Source organism: Choloepus didactylus, chromosome 1, assembly GCF_015220235.1.
Source record: "Choloepus didactylus isolate mChoDid1 chromosome 1, mChoDid1.pri, whole genome shotgun sequence".
Classification (NCBI taxonomy): domain Eukaryota; kingdom Metazoa; phylum Chordata; class Mammalia; order Pilosa; family Megalonychidae; genus Choloepus; species Choloepus didactylus.
In genome coordinates, this window is record NC_051307.1 from 16255006 (window position 1) to 16274255 (window position 19250).

The 19250-nt window shown below is 43.0% G+C and overlaps 1 pseudogene; it reads left to right on the forward strand.

The window, feature by feature from the left end:
* The first annotated feature begins 17506 nt into the window (after window positions 1-17506).
* LOC119543723 lies at window positions 17507-17883 on the forward strand (annotated as a pseudogene).
* The last annotated feature ends 1367 nt before the right edge of the window (window positions 17884-19250 follow it).

Consider the following 19250-nt stretch of genomic DNA (forward strand, 5'->3'; position numbering starts at 1 on the left):
TTCCAGACTTTTGATACTTTCCTAAGGGCCTTGCTTTGTTCTCCACTGTCTCCCCAGCACCCTAGACAAGACCTGGCACAAAATAGGGGACAATTGGTATGAATCAAAATAATCAGTATTGCCAAATGTAGTAGATGTATTCATAAGGGGTGCCATTTCTAAATCTATTTTTAGAGTCCATAAAATTAAAATTGATTTGAAGATGGAGAATTCTTGGTTAGTCAGAGCATGGTAGAAATGAGGGCTCATTGATGCCTGTAAGCCCATGTACTTCAGTAAGTCTCACCTGGCACCTGAACAGCGTGATTCCTGTCCCAGGGGCCATCCCTCTCACAAATCTCTGCTTTTGGCAATGTATGGACTTGGAAAGAGGGAGTCAGCCTAAACCCACCCAGCCCAGCTTTTCCTGTGGAGACCAGTAAGCAATGTCTCCAAGCCGCTCCTCAGTCACTGGTTATTTGACATTCACACAAAGATAAGAAAAGCAAACCTTTGTCTCTATCAGTGGATCCTCTATTTAGAGAGCAAATATTTGAGCCACCTATTTTATGGTACTGAAATGAAATCTGTAGATAACATGACCAACCTACATCTACGTAAATGCTCATGCTTGATTGGACTAGAAGATACTAATAAGTAGTCAGATGCTTGCCATACATGTAAAATCTCTGTGAACAAGACAGCTACAAACACAGACTTGAGGCGGGTGTGTTGCGCTGGCAACCTAAATCCCATGATCTGTGTTGCCGTGGGCGATGAGATTTCCAGAAATGGTCAGCAACTCTTGGTAAAGTTTCCACAAAACAAAGGACAATGTTGTTGCAATTTATGTGGTGATGACACAGCTGGGAAACTACATATTAAAAATGTACAAGAAATAGTTTGTGTTAGATGCAAAATGGAGTTCACTTCTAGGATTGGATCCTTATCAACCAGTTTCTCACCTATGTGAATGACCAATAAGACATTCAAAAATAATGCAGATTGGGTTCAATTGCTCATTGTGAGGGAAGGCAAGCCCTACACACTGCAGGACGACTAGCAAGCCTGGCTCGCACCCCAGGGGAGTCCCCAGTCATTGCAACTGCAAAAAAAAATGCCCCCAAAGGGGAGTGGAACTGCCCCATTAAATGTCACTGCACAAATTCTTCTTAAAATAGGAATCCCTGATCCAATTATTGTACTTCGAATGGGGAGTGACCGAAGAAGCATCAAGTAGAAAAACCTTAAGGATGACAAGTTGGTTTTATCTCAAGTGGCATTGACTGCCAGAAGTTGACTAAAGTGCTATGTTGAGAAGGCGTCTAAAACCACTCTGAACTCAGGAAGAAAGAATGTATGATCGATCAATGACATCTTCCACAGGCAAGAGAGAAGGGTCTCTGCCACATGTTTACAGACCCAGAAATGTAAACTCTCTTATTTCTGAACATCATTCGCCTATGACCAAAGCCTGATATCAAAATAGCTTTTGGGCAGGGGGAAAAACGCAGTTAACTCACATCAAGCTCCTTTTCCCCACAGTTAACAAAACATCTCAGAATTTAGAGTAAAGAGAAAAACATTGGGTTCAATTATTCGAAACCACGTGTATTTTGCTGAACAAGAAAAGCTCATTATGACAGAGAAATAGAAAAAAAGAGAACTGGTAGGCAGATATATAAGGCCCACTTCCCATGGCTGAGCAGTCTGGAAGAATTTATACACAGGGAGCTCCAAAATTCAAGCATTCTTGCATTTAACTATGATATGTTTTCCTACCACCGCCTGCCCTCTGGTGGAGATGTTAATAAGCAGCAAACTCGCCTGAGGTTGAAAAAGGGAAAGTAAGATAAGAGTCCAGTCACTGCCCTTGGACTCCCGGGCATGATGATGGAGGGAAAGGGCTGCAGTAGCTGCTGCTGCTGATGAAGTTGCTGATGGAGTTGGTGGTGATGATGGTGATGGTGGTGATGATGGGGATGGTGATGATGATGGGGATGGTGATGATGGAGATGTTGATGACAATGGTGATGGTGGTGATGATGGGGATGCTGGTGATAATGGGGATGCTGGTGATGATGGAGATGTTGGTGATGGTGGCGATGGTGGTGATGATGGGGATGGTGATGATGATGGAGATGTTGATGACGATGGTGATGGTGGTGATGATGGGGATGGTGGTGATGATGGGGATGCTGGTGATGATGGAGATGTTGGTGATGGTGGCGATAGTGGTGATGACGAGGATGGTGGTGATGATTGTGATGGTGACGGTGGGGATGGTCATGATGGCAGGAATAGCTAATGCATATGTTGTCTACCCCTGTGTCTGTCTATTCCAAATGCATTACATACTTTAATTCATCTAATCTTCACAGCAACTTGATGGGACAGGTACTTTCATGGTCCCCGTTTACACATAAGAAAACTGAGTCTTAGAGAGGTTGTGCCTCTTGCCCAAGGTAACAGAGCTAGTAAGTGGAAAGACGTGAAGAAGCTCCCAACACCCTGCTCTAAAATATTGATTAAACAAATTTCCCTAATCATCTGTTCCTAATAAGAGTTTCATTAAGGTTCTCCCTCAAAGGAAAAGTATAACCTGGTAGGTTAAATCTATCAGTTATCCACATATGTTTATGAATTACCTTAATCAAACATTCCTCAACACTTAGGAGTTTTCATTGAAAGTGGGACGGGGTGGGGTGGGGTAGGGATTGGAGAGTAACGTTGGAGGAGAAGCCCCTGGAGAAGAATAGGTTTGGGGGAAGGAGGTTGCTGTAATTGGAGGGGCTTGTCTCAAGCAACCAGAGGCAGACTAAGAGATGGGCACATTTGTTCAGGAAGAGCATGTCTGCAGGTGTGAGGGTCCCAAGATGAGGCTTATTTGCCTTGTGAATTCTCCAGGAGCCCACCATTGGCATTGGTTAATTTTTCCAGGACAACAGTCAAGTCACTCTTTTAAAAATTGATATAGCACTTCCCAAAGGCTATGTATAGGTTAAAGTTGCCACTTCAAATCATTGTCATGATCACTTCAACTGCCTGGGAATAGCAGCAGCCTCTGAAATAACCAAAATAAACATTTTAGGAACAGGCTTAGAAAGTGTTTTGTATTCACACATTCGTTTATCAGAGAAGGAAGATGGGGTGGAGTGGGGAGAGGAGAGAAAGAGAAGATGTAGGGAAAGTCGCCCTGGGAGTTGATTTTAATTATCTTGATTTTGTCAGCATTTGGCATATAGTAGGTGCTCAGTAAATGTTTTCTGATAAATAAAGGGAAGAATACACCAGCGAGAACCCTAAAATAAGAAATGTGATTCAACATCAGTGATTTCATTGTTGGTATTTGTTCTAGTTTGCTAATGCTGCCAGAATGCAAAACACCAGAGATGGACTGGCTTTTATAAAAGGGGTTTTATTTGGTTACACAGTTACAGTCTTAAGGCCATAAAGTGCCCAAGGTAACACATCAGCAATCGGGTACCTTTGCTGGAGGATGGCCAATGGCGTCCAGAAAACCTCTGGGAAGGCATGTGGCTGGCATCTGCTCCAAAGCTCTGGTTTCAAAATGGCTTTCTCTCAGGACATTCCTTTCTAGGCTGTAGTTCCTCAAAAATGTCACTTTTAGTTGTACTTGAAGTATTTGTTCTCTCTTCGCTTCTCCGGAGCACAAGTCTGCTTTCAACAGCCAGGCATCTTCAAACTGTCTCTCATCTGCAGCTCCTGTGCTTTCTTCAAAATGTCCCTCTTGGCTGTAGCTCCTCTTCAAAACATCACTCACAGCCGCACTGAGTTCCCTCTGCCTGTCAGCCCATTTATATGGCTCCACTGATCAAGACCCACCCTGAATGGGTGGGGCCACACCTCCATGGAAATATCTCATCAGAGTTATCACCTATGGTTGGGTGGGACACATTTCCATGCAAAAAACCTAATCCAAACGTTCCAAATTAATCCCCACTAATATGTCTGCCCCACAAGAGTGCATCAAAGAATATGGCTTTTTCTGGGGGACATCATACATTCAAACCAGCACAGTATCTTTTACTTCCCATCGAAAACTCATTTGTAATCATATGTTGAACGGATCTTTTTTCCAGATTCTGAAATCATTGCATCTGAGTCAAGTGGCAACACTAAGGGGTTGTGGTTAACATCTCCATTATGAAACTTTTGCTTATTAAAAAAAAAGAGGAAGAAAAGCTTTTCCTGTATATGGTAATCCCAAAGAAGTATAATACACCACCTTCATGATCTGGTTAATGGAATTATGCCAATAGACGACATTTGAATGCAAATGCATGATTAACGATGTGGCTGTGGTATGTGAGTAATATCAGCTAGTGGTAAGTATTTCGTCGAGTTTTTGGTGAGTCAATAGAGGGATAGGGCAGGCCTTTAGATTGGAGGATCAAGGAGGGCCTCTCTGAGGAAATCAGTCTGAAAACCTAGAGAGCGGCCTGACTGGGTAGGACTTTCTAAACCAGGGAAAGGACCTTGGTTTCTATTCAAGTGCAAAAGGTAAGTCTCAGTGCAGGGGGTGGGTTGGGGCAGGGATCCAGGAGGTGGATAAGCAATGGAAGAGTATGATATATTTTTTTAATTCAATTTTATTGAGATTGTTCACATACCATATGATCATCCAATGTGCACAATCAATTGCGCATGGTACCATCATACAGCTGTACATCCATTATTCCAGAAAGGAAATAAAAACAAAAAAGAAAACTCAAATCCTCCCATACCTCTAACCACCACCCCCCTCCATTATTGACTCATGGTATTAGTATACACATTTGTTACTTTTGATGAAAGAAAGTTAAAATACTACTGACTGTAGTACATAGTTTGCAATAGGTATATTTTTTCCTTACATGCCCCTCTATTATTAACTTCCAGTTATAGTGTCATACATTTGTTCTAGCTCATGAAAGAGATTTCTAATATTTGTACAGTTAATCACAGACATTGTCCACCACAAGATTCACCATTTTATACATTCCCATCTTTTAACCTCCAATTTTTCTTCTGGTAACATACATGACTCCAAGCTTCCCCTTTCCACAACATTCGCACACCATTGAGCACTGTCAGTTATTCTCACAATAACATGCTGCCATCACCTCTGTCCATGTCCAAACACTTAAGTTCAACTTAAACATTCGTTCATAATATGTAACCACTCCCCATTCTTTAGCCTTGTTCTACATCCTGGTAACCTATGTTTCACGTCTATGGGTTTACATATTATAATTAGTTCATATCAGTGAGAATACATATTATTTGTCCTTTTGTGTCTGTCTTATTTCACTCAATATAGTGCCCTCAGTGTTTCTTCATTATCCCATTTTTTGTTTTTTTTTTTAAGCTGATTTTGTTCACCCACCATACATTCCATCCTAACTAAGCAATCAATGGTTCCTGTATAATCATATATTTATGCATTCACCACCATCACCACTATCTATATAAGGGCATCTCCATTTCTTCCACAAAGGAGGAGGAAGAGTCAAAGAAGATAGGCAAAAGAAAAAGAAAAAAAAAATGACAGCTAAAAAAGCAACAAAAGGAAAGACAGAATTAAACTAAAGTATAATAAAAGTGTCAGACATCACCAATGCCAAGAGTCCCTTACCCCTCCCTTATATCCCCCTCTTTTATGAATTTAGCTTTGGCATATTGCCTTTGTTACATTAAAGGAAGCATAATACAATGTTTCTGTTAAGTATAGTCTCTAGTTTGTATTGATTGTATTTTTTCCCCAGTACCATCCCATTTTGAACACATTGCAAGGTTGACATTCATTTGTTCTCCCTCATGTAAAAACATTTGTACATTTTATCATAATTGTTGAGCATTCTAGGTTTCAATGAGTTATACAATCCCAGTCTGTATCTTTCCTCTTTCCTTCTGGAGTCCCACATGCTCCTAACCTTCCTCTTTCAACCATACTCACAGTCATCTTTGTTCAGGATACTTACATTGTTGTGCTACCATCACCCAAAATTGTGTTCCAAATCTCTCACTCCTGTCTTTTCCTATCTGTCTGTAGTTCTCCCTTTAGTATTTCCTGTAGCACAGGTATCTTGTTCACAAACTTGCTCATTGGCTGTTTGCCAGAGAATATTTTAAACTCTCCATCATATTTGAAGGACAGTTTTGCCAGATACAAGATTCTTGGTTGGCAGTTTTTTTCTTTCAGTATCTTAAATATATCACACCACTTCCTTCTTGCCTCTATGGTTTCTACTGAGAAATCCACGTAGTCTTATCAAGCTTCCTTTGTATGTGATGAATCGCTTTTCTCTTGCTGCTTTCAGGATTTTTTCTTTATCTTTGACATTTGATAATCTGATTATTAAGAGTCTTGGCATAGGTCTATTCAGATCTATTCTGTTTGGGGTATGCTGTGCTTCTTGGATCCATAATTTTATGTCTTTCAGAAGAGATGGGAAATTTTCATTGATTATTTCCTTTGTTATTGCTTCTGCACCTCTTCCCTTCTCTTCCCCTTTTGGGATACCCATGACACGTACATTCATGCATTTCATGTTGTCATTCAATTCCTGGAGTCATTGCTCATATTTTTCCATTCATTTCTCTATCTGTTCTTTTGTGTGTAGGCTTTCAGGTGTCTTGGTCTCCAGTTCCTGAGTGTTTTCTTCTGCTTCTTGAGATCTGCTGTTGTATGTCTCCATTGTGTTTTACATCTCTTGTGTTGTGCCTTTCATTTCCATAGATTCTGCCAGTAGTTTTTTCAAACTTTCAATTTCTACCTTATATTCACACAGTGTTTCCTTTTAGCTTTCATCTCTTTTGCCATATCTTCTCTGAACACATTGATTTGTTTTTTTTATTTGATTTAGCATATTTCTTTGAAAATCTTTAATTGATTATTTCATCAAAGTGAAATAATAGCTCAACTGTATCTTGATCAAGGTGTAACTTAAGCTTGATTGAGGTGTAAATTTGTTCCTTTGACTGGGCCATATCTCTGCCCTTCCCAGTGTAGTTTGTAGTCCTCTGCTGTCTAGGCATCTGGCTTCCCTAATTACCCCAATCAGATTTTCCCAGACCAGAATGGGTTCAGATCTCAGAATGGGGTTATATATAGTTTCAAGTCTCTCTGAGGGTGTGTCTTAGAGTTTGACAGACTTGCCTGTGAGGTCTCTAGTTGCTGTGCTTTCCCTAACCTGTCCAGCAGGTGGCACCTGTCAGCCTTTCATGCCCGACTGGTGTAAGGAGGTGTGGCGCCTTTAATTTTTAGGTTGTTTCTGTTTTGGCTGCAGGCTCTGGGGTCTGAGTTCTGAGGAAGGAGAAGGCCCTTGAGTTGGGCCCCACCTCCTTCCTCTTATGGAAGATACACCCCCTAGGGAGCTATCTTCTGCATTTCAGTAGTTTCATTGTCTCTCTGGCTCTGTCAGCTCCACCCCTATCTGGTTCAGAGTGCTGCAAACTGAAAATGGCTGAGACTCCTCTGAGCCACTCAGGTTGAGAGAGAGAAAAAGGAGAAGAAAGCCCCCTTTCAGAGTCAGTCCATGGCCTCCCAATTTCGCCCACCAGTCAGATAGAGCACCTGGTCTTCTGGGCTCCCCCTCCCGGGGCACTGGTGTTTTCCAGCTCTCTAAGATCAGTCTCTAAAAGTCTCTGTATTTTTTTTTCTTTTTTAATTAATTTTTTTCCTCTCCATCAGCCCCACCTCCTCTCCACTGAGAGCAACCTCAAGGTTCTTTGCTGCTTGTCTATGTTTGTAGCTTGTTTTCAGCAGTCCACATTTGTTAATGAAAACCCCAGTTGGAGTTGGTCTGAGCTATATTCGCTGGCTCTGAGAGTGCTGATTTCTCCCACAATGAGGTCCTGCAGCTCAGCCTGCCATGGGGGAAGGGGGCTCTCAGCACGGGTCCACAGTTTTTACTTACAGATTCTATGCTGTGATCTCAACCATTCCGCTCAATCCAGGTTGGTGTACAATGTGTGTATGGTCTCAGTTGTCCCGCAGCTGTTGTTCCAGATTATTTACTAGTTGTTCCTCATTGTCTATTAGTTGTTCCAGGGGACTGACTAACTTCCACTCCTCTCTATGCTGCCATCTTAGCTCCTCCCATGATATGATTTTAAAAGACCACTCTGCGTTTGAGAAAGTGTTGAAGGAGGCAAGAGAGGAAGGAGGGGGACCATTGGGAGCCCTTGGCAGAAGGCCAGGCCAGCAATCACAGAGGCCATGCTGGGGTGGAAGAAGAGAGGGTGGAGACAAGAGAGCAGAGTGGGGGGTGTCTTGCAAGTAGAGTAGATTAGTGGAAATGGGAAAGAGCAGCATCGAGGATTTGAGTCTGGGCCTGAGTACCCAGGTGGCTATTGGTGCCATTTATTGAGACAGCGAAGGCTGGGAAAGGAGCAATTGTTTTTTCCTTTGGGGAGTGGGAAAGGGAGTGGATTAAGAGTTCTGTTTCAGCCCTATTAATTTCCAGATGCCTATTAGATATTACGGGGGGATTCCAAGCAGGACATTGGACATGCAAGTCTGAAATTCTGGAGAAAGGCCAAGCCTGGAGAATCAGAGCACCCACCCATGCATTAGTCTGCAAACATTTTACAGCTTTCAGAGCACTTTCGTGCACCTTAGCTCATTCATCTCACAACAATCTTATGAGGCTGCTATTACCCCAACAGTTTTACAAATTCATGATTCTCTCCATCTGCATCTCGCTTTAGAGTTGTGCAATGCTTCCCCCATGACATGGGCAATGGAGACACTGAGCACAGTAGCCACACCTGTCGAAATTCCTACCTAGAGAGAGAGAGGCACACTGCCGACAACATATGGTTTGCACACCCGTGCTTATACTCTTTAAAAGCAGTCAAAATTTTTCACTGTGTACATAAGAGCCCTCTGCTGTTCACAGTGAGTTTTCCATTAACTGAGATTGTCCAGCTGAACCACAGAAAAATATTGAATCAGAGCTCTCTTTAACTCTGGTAAAATGCTCTTGGGGTAGAAATCCCCATCACAACCACCAGCAATTTTTACATGGTTTAATTTTTTCATAATTAACAAACTTCCATATCAGAATATCCAATATTGTGTGTGTGTGTGTGTTTTTAAGAAAGCAAAATTGAGTAACAGAAACAAAGTGCTTTGTGTCTCAGAGTTATTTTTTTCCCCACTGCAAATTACCCAAATCCAAATACGGTCCTCAAATAAAAATGACAATTTCATGACTGAAAGGAAGGTGAAAAGCATCTAAACCTTTATCAAGTCTGCCTGATAGGACTGCTACATGAACTCAGTAATTTAGTATTTCACAAAAATTTTCTAGAAACCTTCTCACATTCACCAGTGTGCTTTACCTCCTCCATGTAGAAATTGGTTCATGGAGAGAGGAAGATTTTAATTGGTCCCTGGATGTAGCAGATGCAGAAACACAGAGAGAAGGGTATGAATTAGTCCTCGACAGATGTTGAGTTTGCAGAAACAAGTGGCGAAGGTATTTCAGGCAGAAGGAATACCTGTGTGCCGGTTTGAATGTACTGTGCCCCCAAACACCATTATCTTTGATGTAATCCTGTGTGGGCAGATGTTATCAGTTTTGATTAGATTTCTTTGAGTGTTTCTTTGGAGATGTGCCCCACCCAGCTGTGGGTGATGACTCTGATTGGATATTTCCATGGAGACATGGCCCCACCCATTCAGGGTGGGCCTTGCTCAATGGAGCCATATAAATGGGCTGACAAACAGAAGGATCTCAGTGCAGCTGTGAGTGATGTTTTGAAGAGGAGCTATAGCTGAGGGGGACACTTTGAAGAAAGCACAGGAGCTGCAGATGAGAGATAGTTTGAAAACAGCCATTGAAGGCAGGCTTTTGCTCCGGGGAAGCTGAGAGAGGACAAATATCCCAAGTGCAAGTAAGAGTGACATTTCTGAGGAACTGCAGCCTAGAGAGGAATGTCCTGGGAGAAAGCCATTTTGAAACCAGAACTTTGGTTCAGACACCAGCCATGTGCCTTCCCAGCTAACAGAGGTTTTCCAGACACCGTTGACCATCCTCCAGTGAAGGTACCCGATTGCTGATGTGTTACCTTGGACACTTTATGGCCTTAAGACTGTAACTGTGTAACCAAATAAACCCCCTTTTATAAAAGCCAATCCATTTCTGCAGCATTAGCAAACTAGAACACCCTGGAACCAAGAGGACCATAGACTCTAGAACTGGGAATTAAAGCTGGATGATGGCCCCGGCAGGGTTGGCCGAGGGGCTTTGGTACCCAGCTAAGTCATCTGGTCTTCACTTGGTAGACAACAGAGATCCCAGAAAGTTTATTAACTGGGAGGTGACATGATCAGGTCTGAGCTTTAAAGGATGATTCTGGGGCATGTGGAATGCAGTTGGAAGGCAGAAAGGGCAAGATAAAGAATGGCCAGTTAGGTGGCTCTTACAAAGATGCACAAAAGAAATCATGAGGTCCTTAGCTAGGGTTGTGGTTGTAGGAAGGAGAGCAAGGAAGGCAAAAAGAGGAAAGATGCCTGGGAGAATGGAGGTGCCAGAAAGCCTTGAAAAATAAGTTCCATTTTTAATCATTAAAAACAAAAGAATCTCTAGTACTTCTAGGCCTACTTCAACACACTCCATTTACTCACCCCTAGGGCTGGCTGGTTTATTATACTTACAGGCTTGAAGCTGCCTGTGTTTCTAGGACCCATTTCAACCTCGGACTAGTAATATTTAAGTATCAACCATTACCACGTTACTGCCCCATATGGCAATATTTGAAAATGAAAGAGAGCATTTTTGATTGGTAAAATGCCTTAAAGAGGCTACTGGCATTTAATGGGTGGGAGCCAGGGATGCTGAACATCCTGCAAAATTAAGTGCAGCCCCACATAATGCAGAACAGAACTATCCAAAACCCAGTAGACCCACCATTGGGGAGCACTGTCACAATCTGCCCCCTGGATCCCAGTTTGATTATTGGGTGTCTGCCACCCATGCCTAGGTCCAAGTTTCAGTCATTGACCTCATGTGAACTTCCCTCTAGGTCTGGGGCTCTGCCTCAGTTCCCTCCCCTCCTTCTTGGGGACCAGAGTCCTGCTCCAGAGGCTGTCCTGTGTCCGCCTACCTGATTGCCCACCTGCTGGCCCTGAAACCCAGTGAGCATTTCTCTTCATTCCCATCAGATATCCCAGCACCCCTTATTGGACCCCATGACCCCTGTGCTGACATTGATCACACCTACTTTTGCCCTACCCTTTGGCACTCTGCTCAACCACCAGAACAAGCCCTTCCTCAGCATCTTCCAGAGAACTCCCTCACTCTAGCTGCAGAGTTCAGTTCTAGGTTCCAGAAGCTTCCAGTCTGCTTGGCCACAGTTAACCAGGAAGACAAGGAAAATTGCCAGGGAATACAAATACATCAATGAACAGGTCAACATTTTCTCTAAAATGACAAACCTCCTATATAAATAAGTCGAGAGAAAACTGGGTTTCCATGAACCAAGAGAAGATGGCCACAGCTCTTCCCAACTTCCCCTTCCTTTTGATCCTTCGCAGAGGTTTCCTTGGCCTTAGGACTTTTGGGGTCTCAGAGTAGTTTGGGTAAAAGCTGATTTTGCACCAAATTATGTTCCCTGGTCATATAGTGACTTCCCCTGCTCACTCATCAGACTCTTTCTAGGGTTTAGGGGAATATGATAGAATAATAGGTCTAGAAGACATCCACACTCTAATCATCAGAACCTGTAAATACATTGCCTTATGTAACAAAAAGGACTTTGCAGATATGATTAAAGTTAAGGGCCTTGAGATGATGATCAGCTCATGTTACAGAGCTAGAGAGGCCAGACTGTGGAGGGCCTTTATGTTAGACAGAGAAGTGCAGGAGCTAGGGAGAAAGTAGAATCCTGTAGAGGTTATTTGCAAACTTTTCTATTATTAAATATTTCATACAAGAGAAAGAATGTATATGTATAAAATATGTAGAGGTGTGTGTGTGTGTGTGTGTGTGTGTGTGGTAGAAATAACAGTACATGCAAGGTTTGAAGAACAATAAAAGAAATCCTTACAGACTCATTACCCAGACTCATTAAATTGGTACCCTAATTTAAACATATTCTTAATCCTAATCTGCCTTCCTGTGTGTGTGAACTTGTTGTAAATAGGATCTCTTGCAGATGTCATTTTAAATTAAGTTGCAGCCCAACTGAATGAGTTGGGTCTTAATCTGGAGTTCCTATAAAGAGAAAGAAACCAGAAGCTAGAGTCAGAAAAGGCCACAGGGAGAAGCCAGAAGTCAACAGAACCCACAAGAGAAAGGAGAGTCCATCGCCATGTGATGCGAGGCAGGGATGCAAGCCAAGAAACCCCCCAGATTATTGGCAGCCAGCCCCAGAATGTTACAGACTTGGAGGAGAAAGCATCACCTTACTGACCCCTTGATTCTGGACTTCTCTTAGCCTCAAAATTGTGAGCCAATAAATTCTCATTTTGAAGCCAACCCAATTGTGTGGCCTTTGTCATAGAAGCCTGGAAAATGAAGACAATCAGTTTAAGTAATTGGACATCACCAATGTCATAGAAGCCCTCATAGACCCCTCCCTGACCCCACCTCCTCAAAGAGAACTTACTGGTCTGATTTTGGCAGTTCCTGGAGACTGATCTTGTTTATCTTGATTGTTTAAGTACATTTGTATGGTCCCCTATATATATATATATATTCCTCTATACATACATATAAATCATTTTGTTTTCTGATTTCTGAACATTGCATGAACGGCATCATACCAAATGTCTTTTCTGTGACTTTCTGTTTTTGTTCACCTTTATAATTCTGTGATTCATCCATGGTCATGCATGTGGCTTTAGTTCATCTCCATGCTCCTTAGTGTGTTCCACTGTTTGAACATATCCCACACTTTTCATCCACTCTCCAGTCAGTGAGCAGTTGGACTGATTCCAACTCTCTTTTGCTCCAACAAAAACACTGTCAAAACATCCTTATATACACCTCCTGCTGCAGGTACGCAAGCGTTTCCAGATGGCAGTAAAACTTCAGCTTTTCTAGATACCCCTGAATTCTCTCCTGAAATGAATGAATTGACCTACAGTCCCCCCAGTTGTATATACAAGTCCCATTTCTTCATTTCACTGACCCTGGAAACTTTTGGGCAAGGACTGGCCAGATAAAAGCTGTGTTTAGGGAAAATCTGCTTGGCAGTAGCAGGGACAGGTGGGAGGAGAAGCCAATTGACAGGCCAGACGGATTAGAGTGCAGGGGACATCAACAGGCACTTCCCTGCAGAGTTCCAGGGACCCAGCAAGGAGCAGGCTCCTTTAGGGAGAGAACCCTGATAGTTTCTCCTTTGCGCATGCATTGGTATCCACTAATAAAGTTCTTAGCACTTAGAAAGGACTTAAAATCTGCATGGCTTGAGGGAGAGGAAACTGTTAAGACTTGGGAATTCCAATATATTTCCCTAGCTCTGTTTAAAGAGCCTGGCCCCAGGCAAGGTTCTTTGCATCTTCAAACCTCAACCTTGTCTGTAAATCGGGCATCATTAACTGCCTCATAGAATTGTCTTGTGGCATTGCAGCTAATTAACAATAATGGACCCCTGGAGCCCATAAAACCAGACATAAATGTTTAGTGCTGGAAGCACAGGTTATGACCATATTAGGGTAGAATCAGGATGGAATATGATTGGCCCAAACGGTGCTTCCCAGCTACAGCTTGACTCGCCCTGAATTTTAGATGGGTTAGTTTTGTATTAACAGGACTTTTCTGAATCCCTTGATTTCCTCTCCCTCCTGCACAGACAAACAGGACAAGTTCAGGGCAAGTAGGCAGAAACCTTAGGCAGGTTAGCTGAGAGGTCACATCTCCATGGGCAAGCTTGGCCAGCCCCCTGCACAGAGGCTGGAGGCCTCATCTTCATCAGCCACGGTATCTTGCTTGATCTGGGATGCAGGAGACCAGGACTTCTCCCACTGACTGCCTCGGGGCAGGGCCCACTGCGCTGAAAGGAGTGTTGACCCCAGGAGTGGGTGATATAAAGAATTGCTGCTACACCCCCATCAATGTGCAATAAAATGGGTTAGTGAGCAACACTTTCAAATCAGTTGAGGATCCAAATGCAGATGGCTGATACACTGCCTAACTCAGATGCTTTGGGAGAAGCAGGGAGTCTCTAACTGGCATGCAATGGCAAAGCAAAACTGAGCAGAGATGTGCTTGCAAGGGCCTCTTACCCACGTGGACCTGGAGACCCACAAGGAGGTGCACAAAGCATGGTTTGTATATTTAAAGGGGAGAGGGCTGTCATTAACTGTGCATATATAAAAAAGTCCTTTCACGAACTAGAACAAATGTATGACACTATTACAAGGTGTTAATAATAGATGGGTCTTTGGGGGGAAAGGTACATATTGCGAACTATGGACTATAGTTAACAGTAAAATCTTAATGTTCTTTCATCAACACTGATACTAGGGGTCAATAATGGTGGATGGGTGGGGGGATGGGGGATGGGATGTTTTGAGTTTTCTTTTTTCATTTATATTTCTTTTTCTGGAGTAATGAAAATGTTCTAAAACTGATCATGGTGAGGAATGCACAACTACATGACGATACTGTGAGCCATTGATTGGCTACGTTGGATGGACTGTATGGTGTGTGCATATATCTCAATAAAATTGCATTTTAAAAAATGGGGGGAGTAAAATCTAAATGTCAGTAGAGGAATGGATACATAAAATGTGATATATTCATAGGATGGAATATTCTATACAGCAATCGAAAGGAGTGAATCAGGTCTCTCTGTGTGCATGTGCATTGGAGGGGAGGCTCTCAAAAATGAGTGAAAAAAGCAAGTTGTTAAGTGAACATTCAGTATAGTGTCATGTATTTTATTATATATTTTGTAAACACACAAAATATGTTGCTTGTTCAAGGAAACAATATATCTACTTAAAAGTATATAGATACATGTTTATTTATTAGATTTTATATTTGTACATAAACATTTTTTTTTAATGGGCCTGAAGGATATTTACCAAATTTATAGCAGAGGTTATCTCAGAGGAGGGAAAGGATGAAGAATTGGGAAAGGGCCAAATGGGATTTCCATTCTATCTGTAACATTTTATTTCCTAAATTAGAAAAAAAAGAAAAGAAAAAGAAAATGTGTTATAGTAAATCATTGTCCATCCTGATGATGCAGAAGAGACAGGAAGGCAGAACCAGCCATGTCCCTTTAGTTGATGTCATTTCTGTTTGGTTGACCTCATTTCTGTTTGGTATCCGATGCATGAAGAGCCCCTTCCTGCCCTCTCTCTTACCCTGTGAGTAGATGGACCTCTTCTCTCCATCCTACCAATGCCCTGTATTCTGAGCTCAAGTAGGATGCTGAATGCAGCTCCCACCCCATTTTTGAGAAGACTAACAATCAACCCTCCATCAAGCTGCAGCTTTACTGCTACCATCTCCCTCCCCACAGCCACAGAAGCAAAGATGACAGCCTTGGATCAGAGACACCTGTGATGCCATCCTGTGGGCAACCTCTGGGAAGTCATACTTCCACTGCCAGGAGTCCTTGCTCAGCATCTTAGTTTGCCAGGTTGATATGACAAATAGCACACCATGGGTTGGCTTAAACAACGGGAAGTTACTGGCTCAAGGTTTTGAGGCTAAGAGAAGTCCGGAATCGAGATACTGGCAGGGCTTGCTTTTTTCCAGAAGCTGTAGCGTTCTGGTGCTGGCTGTGCACAAGCTTTGGGGTTCCTTGGCTTCTATCTCTACTTCCCGTCATGTGGAGATGTTTTCTCCTCTCTGGCTTCTGTGACTTCTGGGTTCTCTTTATAATGCCTCCATTCATACAGATTATGGCCTGCCTGGCTTCAGGTGGTCACAGCTTAACTAAAAATAACATATTCCAAAGGTCCTAGTTTACAGGTTCCCACCTACAGGGATGCAGATTAAGATTAAGAACAAGTGTTTGTTGGGGTACCTAATTCAATTTACCACACTCAGTAACTAGGGAAAAGCTTCCACAGAAGGGTGCTATAGGTCAATGCCACACCCCTTTTTGGAAGCCTCTGTAATGATAAAGGTGAAGTTTATCAATAGAAAAGAAAACAATAAGCATCGATGATCAGGCCACAGGCAAATCAGTGGAGGGTCACAGTACACTTCACTGCAGCTGCACGTCCACCGTTGCCCCACTCAGAGGGAAATTCCTAACTACTGTCCAGCTTGACCTTAATCAGGGGCAAGTTTTCCCTTCACAGCCCCTGCTCCCCTGCTCTTCTCCCACAAGGACTCCTAGTCTCACATGGTTATCCAGTACTATTGGCTGGTGGGTATCTGCAGATAGGTCCTTTCTCTCCTGCCTGATTTGGGGAGTCTGCTCCCTCTGCAATGTCTACTCTTTCACCCCAGAAGACCTTCTGCTACCTCCTCTTCCCCTCCTCCCGCCTTCCCCAGTCCCCAGTGTTATCTCCTCTTTGGGTAAACGTTTGTTGTGAATGGCATCATGTACCACAATTCACGTGATCTTATTTGTACCTAGGGTCCTCGCAGATGTGCTCAAATTGAGATAAGGTCATACTGAATTATTTAGAAATAGGGATTATGTGGAAATAATCCAGTTAAAATGAGAACTGACTGGGTTAGATGGGTCCTAATTCAATGACCGGTGTCCTTATAAGAAGAGGGAAATTTGGACACAGAAGAGACCAGACACAGAGACACACAGGGAGAGAGCCATGTGATGATGGAGCCAAGAGGAGAGCGGTGCGTCTACAAGCCAAGGGTTGCTGGCAACCACCAGATCCTAGGAGAGATGCATAGAACAGATTCTCCTCAGAGCCTCAAGGAGAAGCCAACACTGCTTACACTGTGAAAGAATAAATTTCTGTTGTTTAAAGTCATCAAATTTGTGATAATTTGTTATGACAGACCTAGGAAACGAATACAGCATCCAAATGATTCTGTCTTTCATCTAGGTCAGTGATGTCCAAGAGTTTGTTTCTACACCTGTGACCTTAGCAGAGAGGAAGGAAAATACACAGAAAGCAAACCATTTCTCCACTCTGATGGACAATGCTGCCCCATGTCCATTGGCCAAATTGACCCTTCAACACTCCTAAGGAGGTGGGTATTTCTCCTGTGCAGTAGCTGAGGGAAATAGGGCTTTGATTCCATCCCATACCTGCAATTATGAAGGAAGAGTTCAATCTCTTTCCTTCCCCTTCCCTCCAAGGAGAGTCTTTGAGACGGAGAATTGGGAGGATGTGAGGAAGGGAGAAAGAAAGCCAGAGGGATGCAGAGAAGGGGACAGGGTCTAGGGGAGTATCTGGGTGAAGTATCTTGAGAACAGCACTGGGGTGTGTATTTCCAGTGAATGGAAGAAAGGAGATTTTTAAGAGCTCCTGCTGGATGACTATGGGTCTTCTGGTGTTCAAGAAATGGACTGACATTTCTGTCCGACATCTTAGCAAGTCTGCAGTTGCAGCAACTGCTCTCAGAGCATCACGATGCCACCCAAGGACGACAAGAAGAAGAAAGATGCTGGCAAGTTGGCCAAGAAAGACAAAGAGCCAGTGAACAAATCTGGGGGCAAAGCCAAAAAGAAGAAGTGGTCCAAAGGCAGAGTTTGGGACAAGCTCAATAACCTAGTGTTGTCTGACAAACCACTTATGAAAAACTCCGTAAGGAAGTTCCCAGCTGTAAGCTTACAACTCCAGCTGTCGTCTTGGAGAGACTGCAGATTCAAGGTTCCCTGGCCAGGGCAGCTCTTCAAGAGCTGTTGAGTAAAGGACTTATCAAGCTGGTTTCAAAACACAGAGCTCAAGTAATTTATACCAGAAACACCAAGCGGGGAGATGTCTCAGCTGCTGGTAAAGATGTATGAACAGGTCCAACCAATTGCACATTTTGAAAAATAAAACTTACTAAGTTAAAAAAAAAAAAAAAGAAATAGACTGAAACATATCTGAGTTATTTTGAAAATATTCTCAGTTGTTTAGACTGTTTTTTATTGTGGCAGAATAAAAACATATATCATGAAATTTGCCATTTTCAACCATTTTTAAGTGTACAAGTCAGTGGCATTAAATACAGTCACAGGGTTGTACAACCATCACCACTATCTATTTTCAAAACATTTCCATCACCCCAAACAGAAACGCTACCACCATTAAGCAAAAACTTCCCCCTCCCAACTCGCTCCAGCTTCTGGTAATGTCTAACCTTCATTCTGTCTCTATGAATTCACTGATTCTAGACTGTTCTTTGGAAGGCCACAGCATATTGCAGCTGATCCGAGTGGATCAAACTTTTATAAGCTTTGTGGCAATAAGTCCAGCTTGAGTCTTTTTGGCCTTGGTACCTGCGTGCTTTCCTCTATGTTCCGGTTTGCAAATGCTGCCAGAATGCAAAACACCAGAAATGTATCAGATTTATAAAAGGGGGTTTACTTGGTTACACAGTTACAGTTTTAAGGCCATAAAGTGTCCAAGGTAACACATCAACGATCAGGTACCTTCACTGGAGGATGGCCAATGGTGTCCAGAAAACCTCTGTTAGCTGAGAAGGCACATGTCTGGCATCTACTCCAGAGTTCTGGTTTCAAAATGGCTTTCTCCCAAGAGGGTCATCCCTAGGCTGCAGTTCCTCAAAAATGTCACTCTTAGTAGCTTTTGGGGTGTTTGTCCTCTCTTAGCTTCTCTGGAGCAAAAGTCTGCTTTCAATGGCCATCTTCAAACTGTCTCTCATCTGCAGCTCCTCTCTCAGCTCTTGTGCATTCTTCAACGTGTACCTCTTGGCTGTAGCAAGCTCGCTCCTTCTGTCTGAGCTTATATAGGGCTCTAGTAAACTAATCAAGGCCCATGCTGAATGGGTGGAGCCAAACCTCCATGGAAAGTATCCAGAGTCATCGCCCACAGTTGGGTGGGGTGCATCTCCATGGGAACACTCAAAGAATTACAATCTAATCAACACTGACAAGTCTGCCCACACAAGATTACATCAAAGATAATGGCATCTTGGGGGACATAATACATTCAAACTGGCACACACTATTTGAATGTGCCTGTTCCACCTCGCACAATCCGATGGCCCAGGGTTGGATTGTTGGATTGTTAAAGAGCCCATCAGTTAACGCACAGCCTCTGATAGCACAATCCCTCCCCCAAAGCCCCTGTCCAGCCCTTTGTTGACTGGGAGCTCTGCAGCAGGGACCAGGGGCCTGTTCTTATCTACAGCATCTTCTCTGCTGGA